This window comes from Rhineura floridana, chromosome 22 (genome assembly GCF_030035675.1).
Source record: "Rhineura floridana isolate rRhiFlo1 chromosome 22, rRhiFlo1.hap2, whole genome shotgun sequence".
In the NCBI taxonomy this organism is placed as follows: Eukaryota; Metazoa; Chordata; class Lepidosauria; order Squamata; family Rhineuridae; genus Rhineura; species Rhineura floridana.
This window is the reverse complement of record NC_084501.1, coordinates 10,121,535-10,141,397: the sequence shown is the minus strand read 5'-3', so window position 1 is coordinate 10,141,397 and position 19,863 is coordinate 10,121,535. Positions and strand designations below refer to the sequence as shown.

Below are 19,863 nucleotides of genomic sequence, written 5' to 3'. Positions count from 1 at the left end.
CTGACCATTAGCCATGCTGGCTGGAGCTGATGGGGATTGGAGTCCAGCAACATCTGGAGGGCTCCACATTGGCTACCTTGTTCTATGCTCTCCAGCCCCTCCCACAAAAACTATCCAAACTACTATGCCAAGAAAGGCTGAATTCGGCATTCACAAAGGTATGATGCGTGGTTCATAGCAGAGCGTCTGCTTTGCCTGTAGAAGGTCCCAGATTCAGTCTGTGGCATCTCCAGGTCAAAGAATCAGGTATTGGGTATCAGGAAGTACCTTTTATGCCCAAGACACTGGAGAGCCACTGTCAATCAAGAGTAGACCAAACTGAACAAATAGCCTGTCCTGGTATAAGGCAGCTTCCTAGATTCTACATATGCAAATAATTGCTTATTTTCCATAACATATTCTGCATTTGTCTTGCTTTGGGGGTTGAGAGACTGATATCTGTGAAAAGGAAGCTTATATTTCCTTTTTTTATGCTGTGCAATTCAAACAAAAAAATGATATTGGTTCCTTTTTTTTCCCTTTTGGCTGCTGGAGAAATCTACACAAGCTGTAGCTCAGTGGTAGAGCATCTGTCTTGATGAATCTCCAATGGCATCTCCAGATAGAACAGGGAATGTCCCCTGTCCGAAGCCCTGGAGAGTCTCTGCCAGTCAGTGCAAACAGTTCTGAGCTCAATCGACCCAATGGTCTGACTTAGTATAAGGCAGATTCATATGCACAAACTTTCTTCTGGTCCCCACCCACTGATTTCATTCTACCCTGTGCATGCAAGAACAGCTCCTCCTTGCAGCAATTAGAACACATTGAAAAAATCATCTCAGAACAAAACCACCTTTTTAAATAGACTTAACAGACTAATCTGGTCTCTCTCCATGAATTCACTCCCTTGCTGTCTAATCTGTCGCCCCTGCCCCTCTCAAGCTATTCTCTTCACCACAGCCATCCTAACCCCCATATGCTTCCTCCGCCCATCATTCCAGCATTGACTTTTTGTTTCCGCCTTCCCGAGCCGGGTACTTGCCCATGCGAGACTCTGGCAGCTTCCACTACAGGAGGCAATGCTCTACAGGGCTCCCGCACACCCCTTTTAACCTCGGCTGAGTTAAATTCCTTCCAATGTTATTTTTTACAAGGCCCTTTTCATGGAAGATTTGAGTCGGCAAGGTGTCTTGCTGGGCCAGCGCCCATTAAATCACTAGAAACCACTTACTTTGCTTTGACTTCATTATGCATTCCTCTATAAATTTTACATTTCCTTTTTCTTTCTTTCATCTCCTTCTTCTGCCCTCCCCCCATTTTTATCCCTCTCTGGCTTATTCTTTCTTTGGCTATATTCTCTCCATTACGGGACATAAAATCCTTTATAGCCCATATTTCATGGTGTCAAATAAGAGAGACCAACTGGACATGGTTTCCAATTCCTTTGCAACAATCCATGCAGATCCCACTAAAATAAAGTCACCAGGGGATTTCCATCCATTCCCCCTTCCTAAATTGCTGTAGACAATATTTTTAACCTTCCAAGAGTGACTATGAGCCCCACAGCGTGATACTGCTGCTAAGTGGGCTAATGCAATCAATCTGTCTATATTAAGGAATTAGATTACTGGGAAGGAAGACATGCTAGCTATGAATGAAGCTGGAGATGTGGAGTGGAGGACAGCTACAGTCCTCTTCCAACCCTACAATCATCTCACCCAGTGTTAGCTCAAAGATTTGTGGGGGGAGGGGGCTCTTCAGGGAAGGGCTTCTGGAAGGGGGGCACTTTTAACCTGGAAGAGGCAAGACATGCAATCCAACTTTTTTGCCAGGCTGCCTTCCGCCTTCCCAGGTGCCCATGCAAAGTAGGTAGAGGGCAATCCTATTGGGACATCAGGCCATTACCAGTCTTGGGGTCCTCTCAGCAAATTCCAGCTAGACAAATTTGTGGAGGAGAGGTCTTTATCAGTAGCTATTAACGTACTTCACATCCTGGGGCAATAAACCTCTGGAATAGGTCAAGATAATCTGTTTCATCCAACAGTACTTGCAATTACTGTGCCCAACCCTCTCAATCACATGTACATGTACAGTGGCAGTATAATTCTGAATACTAAACGGAAAGGGCTATTGCCTTGTGCCCTGTTTGTGGAGTCCCCCACGAAGTGTCTGATTGGCCACTGCTTGGAAATAGAATGCTGCCTAGATGAACTTCTGGTCAGACCTAGCAGGGCTCTTGTGGTCGCTTCCAGACGACCTATTGCAATTATAGAGCAATCATCCTGAATTTTTTTTGTGTGCAAAGTTTGTGGGGAGGTTAGATGACCGCTGTTTATTCAGCACTCATTCTGATTAGTTTGCAGGGAGGCTGCAAGATGTTGTTTTATTGCTAAATAAATCCCACTTACTGTTAAATCCCACACTTCCGGTTATCTGCATCACTTTCCTTGTTGCATAAAAGTCAAATTTTGTAGAGAAGCAGGTTTCTTGGGCAAGTGCACCAAATCAACTTTTAACTGTGCAGCATGAATTTGCCTGTATGTAATTGAATCCCACCCCAAACTAGCAGCAGTCTGCAAGCCCCAATATTGTTTTTTTCCAGAGGGATTGCCATGTTAGTCTGCAGCAAAAAAATAATAATTGAGAGTCTTCTAAAGTCTTTGACATTCCAGAAGACTCTTTATTGTTCTTATGACGTTGCCATCTGCTGGAGCCAGCCCTGATCTCTCACCCCCCCCCCACAAACACACTTCCTGTATTGCCTTTTAAGGCTCTCCACTTCTCTCTTCCTAACCCTCTCTCACTCACCCTCTCCCTTGTTGCTACACACCTATCTCTGCCTCACTGTTTCCTTTCCACACCACACCCGACCTCACCCAGTGCCTTTCCTGCTTAACTTGGAAAGAGCCTCCAAGGTTTTGGCACTTTCTACTACCTCCCAAGCCCTATGGCCAATGGAGGGTAAATGGGCGCTGCCCCACTACCTTCAATCTGCCCACAGCCAGGCCTCACCTGCCTGCCTTCTTACGTATAACCAGCCCAGGGGCGGCACAGGCTTTCCAGCTTCCTCCTTCTCAGTGTTGCCCTTGTAGAACTCAGCAGGGAGGATGAGGAGGATGGGGGCAAAACTGGAATCATTTGGCTCTGACTCCACCTCCTGTTGGGCTCCCTGCCTTCTGCCCCACCAGTCCCAGTGGGTACCAGCTACCATTGCAAATTGCTCTGGCAGCCTCCCCACTTCTCTCTCCCATCTTGCTATCCATCATTTTTGTTTTGTCTATCATTGCTTAGATTTTCAGCCCTTTCCCCAGTGGGATGTGTCACTTCTGCGTTTTCCAAGTGGCAGCCAGGATCTTGTTGCCATTTTAATAAGTATTTTAAAAAGGGAAGGGGAGGAATGAAAAGACCCACACTCCTATCCAGTCCACTTCACAGAGTTTCAGTTGGTGGTTTTGGGGCGAGCCTCTTGTTTCTTTCCATCAGCAGAATAACCATAATAGCAGGCTGTTCACGCTCCCGAGCCATAAATTGCACCAAGGCAACCCAAGTTCTTTAGCCAGAAAACTCAGGTTTTATGCTCAAAATCAGAGCATGTTTTGTGCATGTGCACAAAACCTGTTCCCTTTGTTTCTGTGCACACTTCCTCTTCAGGATATTTACTGGCCCAAGCAGATTGATAAACGCAATTTTGACAATATACACTGAATTGGTGTTAGGCAGTATAGCTAGCAATTGGCTTAACTCTGCATCATGTTCCCTGTTCCAAGTCACAAACCTCTGTCTAAGCACTGTTGCACAGTGTGCACTTATTTCAGTCTACAGTCATTGCAGGAAGCCGCCTTATAGCAAGACAGACAATTGGTGTATCTTGGTGTAGTCTACACTGACTGGCAGCAGCTCTCCAGGGTTTCAGACAGGAGTCTTTTCCCAGCCCTACTTGGAGATGCCAGGAACTGAACCCAGGACCTTCTGCACACATAGCATGTGGTGTATTACTCAGCTTTGATCCTTCCCCTAAAGAAAGTGTAGGGAACCTTTGGACCTTCAGATGTTGCTGAACTACAACTCCCATCAGACCCAACATGCATGGACAATAACCAGGGATTATAGGAGTTGTAGTTCAGCAATGTCTGGAGGGTCAAAGGTTCCCCATACCTGTTGTAAAAAAGAAAAGATTCCAGTCCTCAGGGTTCTGAATAAAGGGCTACTTTACATAGGAAGCTGCCTTTGATGAAGTGAGACCCTTGGTCCATCTAGCTCAGTATTGTCTGCACTGACTGGCATTGTCTCTCCAGGGTCTCAGACAGGAATCTTTCCCAGCCCTACTTAGAGATGCCATGGATTGAACCTGAGATCTTCTGTATTCAAAGCATGTACTGTACCACTGAGCTATTGCCACTTCCTCTAACCAAAGTAATGTGCATCTAAATCACTGTTGCTCAATTGACTTAACTGTGAAACACCTTGAGGTTGCTGCTTTCTCCTGTATGTCTTTCTCCCCTTTCTGCAAATCAAATGATGACGATCTCAAATATTCTGCATATTCAGGACAGCTATCCATAATGACAAATATGCAGTTTTTGTATCAGACGCATCCTTGCCCCAAATAGATTCTGCAAAAAAATGAATATAAAGCAGAACTTTTTAAAAAGATCTGAATATAGAGCATTTGGTTACTGTTGTGGTATGGGGCTCTGCTCAGATTAGGCTGTGGTTCACAAATGGATTACCTATCACTGTAATGTCACGCCACCAACTGTGTTATTGAGGTGGTTAAAGAGCTTTGAAAGATTAGGTTCCTTCCACTCTTCCGAAGAGCTTTTTAAAAGAGGAGAATGGAGATGATTCTAATCCGCACTGCTGATTGTGAAAGTCGTCAGGATTGGTTAATGTGGAATAAAAAAAAAAAACCAAATGCACAGGAGTGTGTAAACACTCCCATGAAAGCGAGCTAAAAAAACTGAGGGGCAAATAAAATTGATCCATTAATCGAACCACACCGGATGTGCATAATAATGTTTCAAGGAAGCCATTGGGGGAACTAATCTGTATTAAGCGATCTTAAACATGGGTGTCAATTTATGCAGTGCTGCCTCTAGACCTGATTAAAAGCAAGCAAAATGCCTGTTGGTATGACAGGGTAGATGTGCAATATGGTGCAGAAGGAGGGCCTGCAAATTACAGCGACCTTGATCACCTCTATACTGTCAGTGTTTTGCAGGAATGATTCAAGCACATACTGGAAATTTTAGATTTGTGCAATTAAAATGGTTTAAAGAGTTCTGTCACCCTAGCACAACAAATACATTTTTTAAAAAACATGGACTTTTCACGGTTAGAAAAATGCTGTGGAAATGCACTGAAAAGAGTAGGTGAACAAATGATGACTGGAAAGACTTATAAACACTGCACAAGCAAATCAGGATGCATGGTCATAGAATCATGGAAAGTAGAGTTGGAAGGGGCCTACAAGGCCATCAAGTCCAACCCCCTGCTCAATGCAGGAATCCAAATCAAAGCATTCCTGACAGATGTCTGTCCGGCTGCCTCTATTGTCATATGTCCTCCCTGCAATCAAATCAGAACTAATGCTCAATTAGGGCTGAATATAATCTAACCTTTTTGCGCAAGCAAATCCAGATGAATGTTCAGTAATGTTCTACCAATTCCCTGGGAAGCAGGTTAGCAGGAAGATAGATCTCAGTGGTAAAGCAAATGGTTTGCATGCAGAAGGTCCCAGGTTCAATCCCCAGCATCTCCCACATAAAAAAAGGGGGGGAAAGACCCTCCCGTATCTGAGGCCTTGGAGAGCTACTGCCAGCAGTCAGAGTCAACAATACTAGCCTAGCTGGACAAACAGTCTGACCTGGTGTGAGGCAGTTTCCTATGTGCCAACAGAGGGACCATACCTCAGTGGCAGGGCACATTTTTGTTTATTTATCTCACCTGTATACTACTTTATATTTCAAGAAATCTTTAAGTGGTTTGCACTGCTTTTCATGTTTTCAAGTGCTTTTCATGTGGAAGGTTCCAGGTTCAACCCCCCCAAATCTTCTGTTAAAACAAGGCCAGGAACCTGTCAGGCCCTTCAGATGTTGCTGGACAACAATTCCCATCAGCCCTAGCAAGCATGGGAGTTGTATCTCAGCAACATCTGGAGTGCCAAAGGTTCCCCACTCCTGCACTAGAGACATGATGAGCCTGATACTAGGTTTGGCAGACCAGTTCAGCTGATCAGTCAATGGGTTTTAGATATTATAAACTAATCCATGAATACTTCTATATAGACAGCAGCTTATGTTTTGTTTTTATAATTTTACTAGCAGCAGCATACCCACTGTTGCTTGGGAATTTTAAGAAATAAAACATCAGTGCAGTTTTGAAATCAGTGGTTAAAATTAGTGCAGTTTTAAAGGTTCAGTCTACCATCTTGTTTCAATAGGGTATCCCAAACATAGTTCTCAGGAACCACCATGCAAAATTAGGTTACGATGGGTCATATCCAAATATGTTCTACTCAGAGTTGACCCACTGAAATCAATGAACCTTAGTAATGTTTATTAACTTTAGTGGGTTTACTGTAAGTAGGCCTACAACTCAATATCTTAAGAAGTGTCCAAATGCCTAGCAAATAACTTTCCAAAATATGTAATAGTTCATGGCATTTGTTAGCAGTGGATGAGTAAGGACAGCTTGTCTCCTAGCCCTACGTAAGTCAACCTGCCCTCTTTGATCCAGGTATTGGTGAGGTGGAAAAGGTCAGATATCCCCCATTTGATTTTTATCCCACATCATAGTCCCATGGAATTTAGTGGGAAATGCTCAAAGAACAGCTGGCCTGCCACTGCATAGCTCCACCCCTTTTATCTACATATCTCCGCCCTGGATTCTGTTTTTTTGCATGATGCAAGAGTGTGATTGGCAGATACTTCTTAGCATAGAATTCAGTGGGGGGAGGCAGGTGGAGGGGAGACAGGATTTGTTTCAGATGAATCTATTTTGAAATGTTCAAAATAACATGTTTTTTTTGCAAATATCCCCTGGGTACCAATTGATATGCAATAACTCACTTCTATCTGCCATTCAGCTATTTTTGCATTCTGCAGAATTCTCTTGTCATCTGGCCATTTACTTGCTTCTCTTGGTGCTCCTGTATTAGAAACGCATCCCACATCCTCACTTTACTGGGTTTGCTTGACATCAGACATCAGCTTTCGAAATCCAATCACTTGGTTTTTTTGCCTGCACTTTCCTTCAAATTTGCTTAACAAAGTTATTGGCATGGCAATTAAGATATCCAAGAACTGAATTTGCCAAGTTAACAAAATGAAACAAAACAGCAACGTATGAGCAGAACCACTGCAAGATAATCGGTGTCTGCTTTGCAACCCTTCCTCCTGCTTCTCTGCCGATACAAGTGCCTTGCTTTGACCTAGCACACCCGAAGCCTTGCTGAACCTGAGCAGTTAAGATGAAAGCAGGTGAGACCTCAGCTGCACTGTAAGCCAGTGGCTGGGTGCTGGGGATAAACAGGGGAGGGCTGCAGACTTGCTGCTGTTTTGTGAGCTTCCCATATTCATCCAGCAATGTCAGAAGCAGGATGCTGGACTAAGATGGACTTCTTTACAGAGCGCATAGATAAAAATGGAGTTTGCTTCTGTAAGATATAGGGATGGCCACCAACTTGGATGGCTTTAAAAGGGGATGAGACAAATTCATGGAGGATAAGGCTATCAATAGCCACTAGCCGCCATGGCTATGTTCTCTCTCCGCTGTCTGAGGCTGTATGCCACTGACTACCAGTTGCTGGAAACCGCATGAGCGAGGAGAACGGTGTTGTGCTCAGGCCCTGCTTTCGAGCTTCCCATAGGCATCTGAACAGGATGCTGGACTGGACAGATCCTTTGGCCTGATCCAGCAGAGCTCTTCTTGCGGACCTCAGATTTGATCCAGCAAGGTGGTTCTTCAACTTTAAGATAAACTTTGCTAACTCTGAGCTGTTCTGAGATCTAAGAACTTGCAAGCACATGTTCAGGCAGATACCTTGCTCATTTTACAAACAGAGAAGGCATATGTGTGTGGGAATGGGGGGGGGGAGCCTTACATCTACCATTGAGCCAAAAACACGTTTCTACAAAGCAATCCATGCTACAGCTTGTATCCAGTGATGGAAATGAGAACAACATTTAGTGGAAGTACATGAAGTACTACTCTAAAGCACTAACTTTTAAAGGTTTTTTTTGTGTGTGTTTTTTAAGAAAAAGGTATTCTCAGGTTGTTGTCAAGGGAGGTTTGGAACAGGGCTTAATTTCTAAAGAGGTGCCCAGGGCCGGAAGAAGCCTTCCTCCTTCATTCTAAGTATGCAGAACAGGGTGCATTTGGTCAGGACTAAGGATGGGCAAATCTGACGTTGTTGGTTTCTCTTTTCCTCCCCAATCTTAAATGCAGTTCTTCACATTTCCACATCAGAGTTAACAATTCCCAGAGTGGTTCATCAATAAATTCCTCTTCCCAGGGAACTTTGGGAATCGTAGCTCTTGGGGGGGGGATATGGGTCTCCTAACAAACTCTCAACACCCTTCACAAGCTACTGTTGCCAGGATTCCGGGCCGGCAGGGGGGACTATGACTGTTAAAGTGGTATCATAGTGCTTTAAATGTATAGTGTGGATGTGGTCTTAGTCTTGCTCTTCTACAACTCAGCAGAGAGGAGGACAGGGGCAAAACTAGAATGAGTCGGTTCTGTTTGTCATTGGTTGTGGCTCCACCTGCTGTTGGGCCAGCTTGTCTTCCATTCCCACCAGTTCCAAAACTAAGTACTTTCTGCTTAACACTCTTGCTCTTCCTCTGTGAATATGAGATCTTTAAAAAATGCACATAACTGTTCTAATTTTCTTAGATGTAATCATATTTCTTTACTTATTTTGTTAAATTTAATAAAACCCTCATTGAGTGTTTTTGCCTGGCTGAAATGTGTCCATGAACTCTGATTATGTTTCTTGCTTGTCTGAATGGAGGACAGAGAGGGATGCAAGACTGTAGAAACTAGACTACTGTACAAAGGTAATATTTACATTTGTTGCTCTTACCATATAAGGCTCTTACCATATATGGAGCAAGAAATACCAGATGTCCAAGCTGGATTTAGAAAGGGAAGAGGCACCAGAGATCACATTTATGTAACTTCAAAGTTGATAGTGAGGACATTGAACTTGTCAAGGATTATCAATACCTTGGCATAGTCATTAACCAAAATGGAAACAATAGTCGAGAAATCAGAAGAAGGCTAGGACTGGGGAGGGCAGCTGTGAGAGAACTAGAAAAGGTCCTCAAATGCAAAGATGTATCACTGAACACCAAAGTCAGGATCATTCAGACCATGGTATTCCTGATCTCTATGTAGGGATGTGAAAGTTGGACAGTGAAAAAGTGGGTAAGAGAAGAATCAACATTTGAAATGTGGTGTTGGAGGCAGGCCCAGTAGCTGAGGGAGGCCAGGTCAGGCCCTGGCCGAGGGACCCCAGGAGGGCCCCTCCTTAGGGTGGGAGGATAGCACTCCCATTCTGCGATCTGCAGCCATGTCTGCTCCCAACCCTGCTATGGATTACAGAGGGAGCTCCCAGGCATCCCCCATACATGTGTGCATGCGTAGCGCACATGAGCCATCAAACAATATGGCGGAGGCATCATTCCCTTAGCTGCCATCTTGGTTGATAGTAGGCATGCGCGAGCAAGTGCGCCCAGGATTCACTGCAGCGGGAGAGGTAGATGGTGCATGCAGACGGGTGCCGTTGGCCCGGGGCAGGCTGGTGCCCAAGGGCCCAGTCTTGCCTGGCGCCAGCCCTGGTTGGAGCTGAGTTTTGCAGATACCATGGACTGCGAAAAAGACAAATAATTGGGTCTTAGAACAAATTAAAGCAGAACTATCACTAGAAGCTGAAATGATGAAACTGAGGTTATCATACTTTGGACACATCATGAGAACACATGATTCACTAGAAAATATAATAATGCTGGGAAAAACAGAAGGGAGTAGAAAAAGAGGAAGGCCAAATAAGAGATGGACTGATTCCATAAAGGAAGCCACAGACCTGAACTTACAAGATCTGAACAGGGTGGTTTACAACAGATGCTACTGGAGGTTGCTGATTCATAGGGTCGCCATAAGTTGTAATTGACTTGAAGGCACAGTACACACGCTCTGCACAAATTTGCCCCTGGGCCTGCCCATACTGGCATATGGCCCCCGGAAGGTTGCTCAAAGGGGAATGCAGCCTGCAAGCTGAAAAAGGTCCCCCCTTCCTTGTAGAGCCATCAACAGTGTATCTAACGTTGCTTATCAACCTTAAAATTCCAGATTAAAGGCCCCTGCCAAGTCCTTTCTTTAGCATTCAGATTGCAAACCCTAGGGCAAAACAACCTGTTTTGTGACATCAGAGCAGCTCAGCCCATGGCAGAATAGAGGGTATGTATGAGAGAGAGACACCTCTGCTCAACCACTCCCAGACACACACACACTAACAGGCCATGGGCATAACAGTCTGCTAAATAATTATTCCTCCCCCGTTTATACTTGGGGTGGGAATGCATATTGAAAGAGCAGGGAACAAAAGAGTTGACAAGGATGCAACACATACACACTTCTCTTTTTGTCTTTCTTTTAAAAAAAGTAAGGTAAATTAGGATGATGAAATCTACCTCTCTCCAACCTGACAGCAATTTTTCAGCATGGGAAAACTGTGCTGTGCTGATACCCAGATGTTGTCACTGTAGATGAGGTTGATCAGATGTAAACTACTAATGTTATTTTTCCCAGAAGGAATCAGCATCCATCTGCTTTTGGAGTGTGTGTGTGGCTGTGTGTAGCTAGATTTTTTAGCATTTGGCATCAATACCAAGTCTCTCCCCCCTCCAGCTCCTGAATATTTTTAAAGTGTGGGTGAGCCGAGCAGTCTAATTTTTCACAGAATGGCCACCTCCCACTGTTTTGAGGGAGGGACAGGGAACCTGTGGGCCTTGAGATGTTGCTGGATTGCAGTTCCTGTTATCTCTGACCATTGGCCATGCTGGCTGAGGCAGATGGGAGTGGGGAGTCCAACATCTGGAGGGCACCAGAATCACCATTCCTGCTTCCAATACTCGTTTGCCTGCCCAATGAAGCTGATTGGCAGTAAGTTCAAGACTGGGGGGAGGGGAAGGAAACACTTCTTCATACAATGTGCAGAATTAACCTTATGGAACTGACTGCCACATGATGTGGCCCCCAGCTTAGATGAAAATGAATAGACACATTCATGTAGAAGGATTGTCTGTCAATGGTTGTAACTCAAGACTGGCAGCCCATTCCTATGCATGCCTACTCAGAACTAAGCCCCACGGAATTCAACAGGATTCCATCCTATTGGTGTAAATCAGGTGTGGGGAACCTTTGGCCCTTCAGATGTTGCTGGACTACAACTCCCATCTTCCCTGGCCATGGGCTATGCTTGTTGGGGCTGATGGGAGTGGTGGTTTAGCAACAACGGGAGGGCCAAAGTTTCCTAACCTCTGGTATATATCCTGAAGACTACATACTGCAGATCAGTTACAGGAGGACCTTCACTCCTGGCTTGTGAGCTGCCCAGAAGCATTTGGCTTGCTGCTGTTGGAAGCAGGATATTGGGATAGATGTGCCCTTGGAACAATCAAGCAGGGCATTTCTTAAAGGGTCAAGGGTGGAGAACCCTGTGGCCCTCCCAGATGTGGCCATCCCTAGCAACTGATCTTGCTGGCTGCAGCTGATAGGAATCCAGCAATATGTGAAGGGCCACTGGTTGCCTACCTATGTCTTAGTTCTTACTAACAGCGTGGGAGTGGAGCAGGGGCAAAGTGCTGCCACATTTCACAGCAGGGACTATGATGTCATCTCCTAGGGTGCTTTTCTGTGTGTGCCAAATAAATAAACTTTTCTCAGAGAAAAGCCCATCAAATGAGCTAAGCAGAGGAAGAAGTGGGTTACGTTAGCATCCATAGCTAAGGGTTAAACTGCCATTTTTATTTATTTATTTATTTGGGGGGGGGGAGGAACACACCAAAATCCTTTTATCATGACCAACCAAAATGTCACAGAAATAGCCAGCAAGCTTTTGAACCTGCCATAACTCTCAATCAGGCTGGATGTTAACCAAAGTGGAGTGGAGAAGTTTGAGGGGGGAAAGCTGGCTTGGTATTGAAGCCATCTAAAGTCTACACTGGTCAAAAATTCATTTTTGTTGAATAGACTTAGGGTGCTTCCAGCCCACCTGTTTATTGAGCATTCATGCTGATATGTTTGCAGGAAGGTTAGATGATGTTTGCTATTAATTAAGCATTCTTCCTGATTTATTTGAGAGCCAGTGTGATGTAGTGGTTACAGTGTTGGACTAGGACCTGGGAGACCAGGGTCTGAATCCCCACTCAGCCATGAAGCTCACTGAGTGACCTTGGCCAGCTACCTCACAGGGGTGTGCTGAGGATGAACTTGAGAGGGGGAGAATTATGTATACCACCTTCGAGAAAAGATGGAATAGAAATGCAATAAGGTGGGATTAATAATAATAATAATAGGAAGGTTAAATGATGTTGCATCAAAGCAAGTGTACACTTTCCTTATTGCAAGAAGACAAATCTTTGGGGGAAAGAGGGTTTGTTGTGTAAGACACTCCTCCCCATCAACTATTATTGTGCAACCTGAATTTGCCAGTATGTGAACCCCATCTGAGAACAGTGACAGTCTGGAAACACCCTTAGAAGCAGTGTGCCTATGGGAGGGGTTGTCATGAAGTGCACCCACCCTTCAGAATTTAAAATAATACCACTGCTTATGGACCCCGCCATGATGCTAAGTAGCTGAAAAACAGAGATAGCAAATTTTGGGAGCAGAACCCCTTGACAGCTAACATAGACACCTGAAGACCTGATTGAGCAATTCTGGGCACAGGATGGATGTCACTGTTGAGTAATGCTTCCAAGTATTTCACTTCCATTCATCACATAACCAAAAAAAAAACACCCTGAAAACAACCCAATTCCTGCAGGAGTCTTTAATCTGCCTAATAATTCATAACACTGCTAAATCCCTGCCCGTAGCCCTCATACACCCTCTCTTCCCCCCCTTTGCCTGAAGAAACACATGTTTAAATATTAAACTTGGCTCTTGTGTCGTTAAAGTTTCCATCAGGCTTGACTGCGTTCAAAGCAAAGAATATTAGCTAAGCAAAAGAAGGAAGAGTAAACTTGGGATGTTGACTCTCTGCAAAGCTCTCTCTCTCTCTCTCTCTCTCTGTATGTATGTATATATGCATGTATATTCACTAATAGGCAAAAAACCATTGCAGTTTAAGAATGTACCTATAGCCAACAGATATTTCTATCAAACTTTAAAAAGCAGGGAAATTGGACAGCTATAGTGAATGCACCAGGGGAGCAGGAGACCTGACCTCTTCTTGTGATATTGTACTGCCCTACAAATTTGTAAAAATGCAAACACTATTTGGGTTGGTCTTTCACAGTCCAATCCACTTTCTGTGTAGCTTGGAAGAATTTGGTAACATGTGCCTTTGAGCATATGGTGAGTGGTGGCAACACCTACAATCAGCCCAAATAATAGAAACAAGATGTGGTGCACTCCAGAGGTTGTTAGATGGCAGCTTAGAAATATGGGAATATGATAAGGTGCCTGATGCTGAATCAGACCATGAGTCCATCAAATTCAGTGTCATCAATGGCCATCATCCCTGCTTTCTGGGGCTGATGGGAGTTGTAGCTCATCAACATCTGGAGGGCCAAAGGTTCCTCACGCCTGGCCTACATTAACTGGCAGTGGCTTTCCAGCGTTTCAGATAAAACACTCCCAGCCTGGTGATGCCAGGGACTTAATCTGGAACCTTCTGCATGCAAAACAGATGGTCTACCCCTGAGCTATGGCCCTTCTCCCAGCTGATCAATAGTGGGGAATCTAACTCTATAGCAGTGGATTAATCAAGTAAGGTTTGGATCTGGTCTCATCAGCTCAAGATGGCCCAAGACTGACCTATTTCAAGTGGGGATTTTACATACATTGTCTCCAAAAGACAAGCTTATATTTGTTTTAATTTTATCGCTGCTAGCTGCTTTGAGCTCTATTGAGGAAAGGTAGGATATAAATGTTTTAAAATAAATAAATAAATAGCCAACTACCTTGAGAGGGTATGCTTGTTGGACTAAGGTTTGGGATTTGACCAGTCTAAAAAGGATCAGTCAAGTATTTTTACAGCATTAATTGTAGTGGTAACAACAAAAGGAGATTAATCAGCAGCAGCTTTTATGTGCATGCTAATTACAAAAGTGAAAAACAAATTAGATAATGTAATTGTTTCCCAATAGCAGGTAACTTTAACAACAATGGTAATGAATTATTAATTTTATTAGATTTTTTCTCTCCCGTTTCACTTATCCTTCAAGGGCAGCATACAAAATCCTCCCCTTCTTTTTCATCCTCATAAGCCGGTGAGACAGGTAGGCTTAAAAGCATGTGTGATTGGCCCAATGTCACCTACTGAGCCTTATGGCTGAATAAGAATTGAACCTGGGTTTCTCTGGTCCTAGTCTACCAGTCTGCTCAACCATTGATGGTTGCTTGTGTTCCTGTTTGGAAATGTCTGCAGTTATAGCAGGTAGGCAGTCAGAGAAGCATTGCTATGCTGCTAAGTTTACCCCAGACTTACACAGAATTAGGGAGCAAGCTGCCCTTACTCCTTCACTGGTAACAAATGGCACCATAGCAGAGCTTGGAAAAGTTACTTTTTTGAACTACAACTTCCATCAGCCCCAGCCAGCATGGCCACTGGATTGGGCTGATGGGAGTTGTAGTTCAAAAAAGTAACTTTTCCAAGCTCTGCCATAAAGTTATAAAAACAAAACATTAAGCTGCCTTCTATACAGCAGCATTTGTGGATTAAAACTTGTTGACAATACTTGACAGGTCAATTCAACTAATCAGCCAAACCTAATGGCAGACTCATAATGCCTCCAGTGCAAGGCTAGGGATCTCTAACTTGGTCCCATTAACTTTCATGGATTGAGGAGGATTTTTTCTAGGGATGGGGAAGCTGTGGTCCTCCAGATGTTGGACTCCTACTCCCATTAGCCCCAGCCAGCATGGTGAATGTTGGGGGATGTTGGAGGTTGTAGTCCAGCAACATGGAGGGTTGTAGCTTCCCCCATCCCCGATTTAGAGCAAGTAGGTATGCACTTCCAGTCACTCCAAGTACCCACTCAATGGGGTACAACTGCCCCTAAAAGACCAGGTCTGCAGCCTCAGGGTCATTCTTGACTCCAAACTGTCCATGGAAGCTCAGGTTTCGGCTGTGAGCACTGTTTCAACTCCATCTGATACGGAGGCTATGCCCCTACCTTCCCAATCATCTGCTCCCATTGGTGGTACATGCCCTGGTCTCCTCTCGCCTTGACTACTGCAATGGGCTCTACGTGGGGTTACCCTTGAAAACGGTCCGGAAGCTGCAATTGGTTCAGAACGTGGCGGCGCACCTGATTTAAAGGCAGCCGCCGGTGAGATCACATAACTCCAGTGCTCAGAGAGTTGCACTGGCTACCAGTTGCTTGCCGGGCCCACTTCAAGGTGTTGGTTTTGACCTTTAAATCCCTACACGGTTTTGGCCCAGTCTATCTGAAGGAGCGCCTCCAGCATCATCAGCTATGCCGCCTAACAAGATCGGCCTCAAAGGACCTTCTCTCTATTCCACCAGTTAAAACAGCTAGACTGGTGAGGACTAGAGAGAGGGCTTTTTCAATTGTGGCCCCCACCCTATGGAACTCCCTTCCAAATGATCTCCGCCAGGCCCCCTCTCCAATGAGTTTCCGCCGGGCCGTGAAGACCTGGCTCTTCAGGCAGGCCTTTGGGGTGGGTTAGATTTTATCATTATCGCTTTTCGATTTTAATGTTATTGTATTGGTGTGTCATTTTGTGTCATTTTGTTCATTTTGTAAGTCACCCAGAGTGGCTGGATGGCTAGCCAGATGGGCGACTAAGAAATCCAATAAATTAAATTAAATTAATTAACCCAATGTGACCTATAGCAGTGTTTCTGTGTGTGTGCCAAAAAGGAACCCAACCACAGTTCCCCCCAAAAAGACTGCAAAGATCTGCAGCAAAGATTCTTATCAAACTCTGAATTTCTCTGATTATTATATTTGCACCCCATCCATCTACCAAGGAGTTCAGAATAAAGGGTTGTTTAAAAAAAATTGCAACAATGCTGTATGATAGGTTAGGTTGGGAATTTATCTATTATAGTTGCATCCCACCCATCTACACATGAAGGAGCTCAGATCGAACAGAGTTTTTTAAAAAAGATTAACATACACCTCCATATGGTAGGTTTGGCTGAGTGCTAGCAACTTGCTAACCCCGCCAAAATGTCTTCCTGGTTGAGCAGGAGCATTCAGCTTTCTCAAATTCAGTCCCAGTATTCTGCATTTTACACCCCCACCATGTCAACACATAGTTTTAGCAAAGAGCTTGAGCCATCCCTCTCCCCACCGTGGGCTGCTGCTTCTCTCTCTTATCTCCCTACAACCCACTTGCCTCTGCCCTTCCAGACTGTCGCTCTTGTCTGGTAGGATTCAATCACAAATTCAGGTTGCACAATTAAAGCTGATTTGTTGCTCTTGTGCAACAAACCTGCTCTCCCCCCCCCCCGCCCAGGGACTTTTTGTGACAAGAAAATACATGGGAAAGGGTGGGATAACACATTTACTAGACACAACACTGCCTAACCTCCCCATCAACAAGTCCAGAATGAATGCTCAATAAACAACCAATGTCACTGAACCTCCCTGCAAACTTTATGCAACCAAATCAGCTTGAACACGCAACAACCAGGTCTTCTGGAAGCAACCCGAGATGGAAGCGGCAAAGAACAGATGGCCTCCTCCTGAAAATGTAAGACAAGGCAGGCAGGCAGGCAGACCCATGGCCCTCCAGATGCTCTTAAACTCCAGCCAGCCTGGTTTGTGGTGACGACCTATCACCACCACCCCCGACCATTGGCCAGGCTGGCTAAGGTTGATGGGAGTTGTAGTACAGCAACACCTGGAGGGTCGCAAGTTCCCCAGACCAAATATAACTGGAAGTCTTGCTGCATCCGACCAACAAGGTCCATCTGTTCCAGTATCTGGTTTTGAATTGTAGCCAGCGTGATGCTTATGAATGGCGTGAGAATGCAATGGATCACCCCTATTCTTAAGCATTCAGAAAAGCCATCCCACCCCCAGCCTTCTAGTTCAGTCACAACACTCAAGAAGGCGGCAATCTATTAAAAATGCAAGCGTAAAAGACTAATATCACCATGAACCTTTAGAACCGGAGATGGAAGAGATAGACTGCCCTCTCACACGGAGCTTCTGTTTAATTATCAAGGGCCAGTATGTGTGTTGACAGGCCTATCTTCCATAAGAACTGGTTTGCTGCTGAATCGGGCCAAGGGCACGGCTTGCCCAGGATCCAGTTTCCGAGAGTGTCTAGCTCTGCTAGATGATGCCTCTGGGAAGCTGGCAAGGGGAGAAGAGAACCGGTCCAAGGGGGGAGCGACGCGCACCGCCAGCGCCGAGGGATCAAGGCTGATCTACAGCAAGCGGGGGGACTTGATCCCTGCCAGGCGCCCCTGGCAATTCCATCCCTGCCTTGCAAACTTTCCCTCCTGCCCCCCCGCCTCGCCTCGGAGCTACTTACCGCGCCTTGGCATCACCGGCCACACTCCGCCTGCCGGGTTCCCTTTTGGCAACGCGCGTTGAGTTTGTATGCGTGCGATATCTAGGTCCTGCTTTCCCCTCCCCGGCCTGGGGACTGGGGGTGAGGGGTGAGCTCTTTCCAAATCCGGGCGCCCTCGCCTCTCCCTCTGCAACCGAGGCGGCAGCGGAGCGATCTCCAGCGGGCATCTAAAAATCCTCTTCCCGGCATTGCAGTGCCATATTCCGCTTTTACCGCTGCTATTGCTGCGCCAGGATCGCGACCTTCCTCTCCTATTATTACAATATTTCCTCTCCCTCCTCTTTTTTTTTTCTTTCACTGCCTCCGCTGCTCAGGATTCATCCCTCTCCGAGAGCCCGTTGGAGCAACCGTGCAAACGGGAGAGCCGGAGCGATGGCTGCGTGTGCCTTGTGTGTGTTGTGTAAAAGGCCCGTTGCAGGGGAAAGAGGGGGGGAGAGAGACTGGAGAAGGTAGGAGGATTTAGGACTAGGAGGCGGTGCTACGAAGCAATTTCTGGCCGCCGCGGGGGGGTGGGGAAGAGACCTCTTGCAAAAACAAAAAAAGGGGGGGTGTCTTAACGTCTTGCAATCTCATCAGGACCCCTCCTCCCCCGTCACATCTCTCTCCCATCCTTTTCACTAGCTCAGATGCAAAGAACAATTTAATAGGCCAAATCATTCGGGGGGAGGAGCGGCGGGCAGTGTACCCCGGTGGCGCTTCACTGGGGGTAGGTTAGAATGCCCCTCCCCCAAAAAATCCTTCCATGTGCAAAAAGCAGCTCTGTGATTTGGGACTGAATTCCATGGAACCTATCTCCCCCCCCCCCCCCAGTAAGGGTCTATGTATGGCCTTGCAGCCCTGACACATGGCGGGCCTTCCACCGGCACATGTTTACTCAGAAGGTATTCCTGTTGAGTGCAGTCGGGATTTGCACCTCTCAAGCATGGATAGGATTGTAGGAGTACAACCCCCAGCCTATAGGTGCCTTTATTCAGAAGATGAGCCCAAGAGGCCAACAGCTCTTACTCATAAGCAAGGCTTTAATCTTGCTAGGAGGAAGCAAGCCAGGTTGAAATCAGTGCTACTCACTTCCATTTGTAGGATCAGGCCACATATGTGTGCAGCCTTCTGCAAGTTTACTTAGAAGTCAAGTCCTATTGAGCTCAGTGGGGGCTTACTCCCAAGCAACTGCCCTGCCTAGAACTGCAGCCTAATCCTATGCATTTTTACTCAGAAGTGAGCCCCTCTCCCTTAAATTTAGATTTTCTCTCAAGTAAATGGGCAGAGAATTGCAGAAATATTTCTTGTTTTCTGCTAACCATTAATGTAAGCAAAAAGGTTACATTCTAAAAACCCCAAGTTAACAAATGCTAGTAGGCTGGGTCTCAGCTTTAGGAACATAGGAAGATACCTTCTGATGAGTCCGATTGTTGGGTCCATCTAGCTCAGTATTGTCTACACTGACTGGCAACAGCTCACCAGGATTTCAGGCAGGGGGCATTCCCGGACCTACTTGGAGATGCTACCAGGGAGGGAACCTGCAACCTTCTGTGTTGCAAAGTAGGTGCTGTACCAGTGAGCTATGTTTTTCTTTAAAATAATTAGCTGGACCAGCCTCCCTTCCCCCCAATTCCACCACTGCCTCTGCCCCCTTCCCATCTTTCCCTCTTTCCCCAGTATTCTGGCCAGATTGTGCCCACCTACTCACCTTCCAGCCTCCCTCCTATTCCTACCAGCAGCAGATGTCAACCTCAGCATCCTTTCATTGAAGGAGTGTTGAAATCTCTCTGGACTTCTATCACAACAGATGGGTGCAAGCTACCCAATTTTAACAGGATATTAATGGTGCCACCGACTGTGAGTAAGAGGAGGGTCATATTCCCCCCCAACTTCCTGAGCAAGGCAAGATGTGTAACGCAGTTGTGTCTCAGACTGTTTCTGAAGACCAAAACACACATGTATGGACACTTCTAGTCTGTCGCTTTTTTCCAGGTGTGATTCAGTCACATACCCGCAAATTCAGGTTGCACAACTAACACTGATGGTCTTACACAACAAACACACTTCCCCCTAACATCAGACTTTTTGCAATAAGGAAAGTGACAGGGAAATGTCCTG

The 19,863-nt window shown here is 45.6% G+C and overlaps 2 protein-coding genes across 8 annotated transcripts in view; one reads left to right on the top strand and one right to left on the bottom strand.

The window, feature by feature from the left end:
- Positions 1–19,863, top strand: part of MACROD1 (mono-ADP ribosylhydrolase 1) — a 366,194-nt gene that overhangs the window by 67,017 nt on the left and 279,314 nt on the right. The gene's annotated exons all lie outside the window — the stretch shown is intronic.
- The window catches only part of FLRT1 (fibronectin leucine rich transmembrane protein 1), a 53,106-nt gene that overhangs the window by 15,066 nt on the left and 18,177 nt on the right, over positions 1–19,863 (bottom strand). The window contains exon 1 of one of the 5 annotated variants that reach the window (XM_061606234.1): positions 17,728–18,212. The exons of 3 other annotated variants lie outside the window; for them this stretch is intronic. The gene's annotated coding sequence lies outside the window, so the exon portion shown is untranslated. Of the gene's footprint in view, positions 1–4,432; positions 4,555–17,727; positions 18,213–19,863 lie in introns of those variants that run through there. One more of the 5 variants, XM_061606238.1, reaches the window with a different exon arrangement.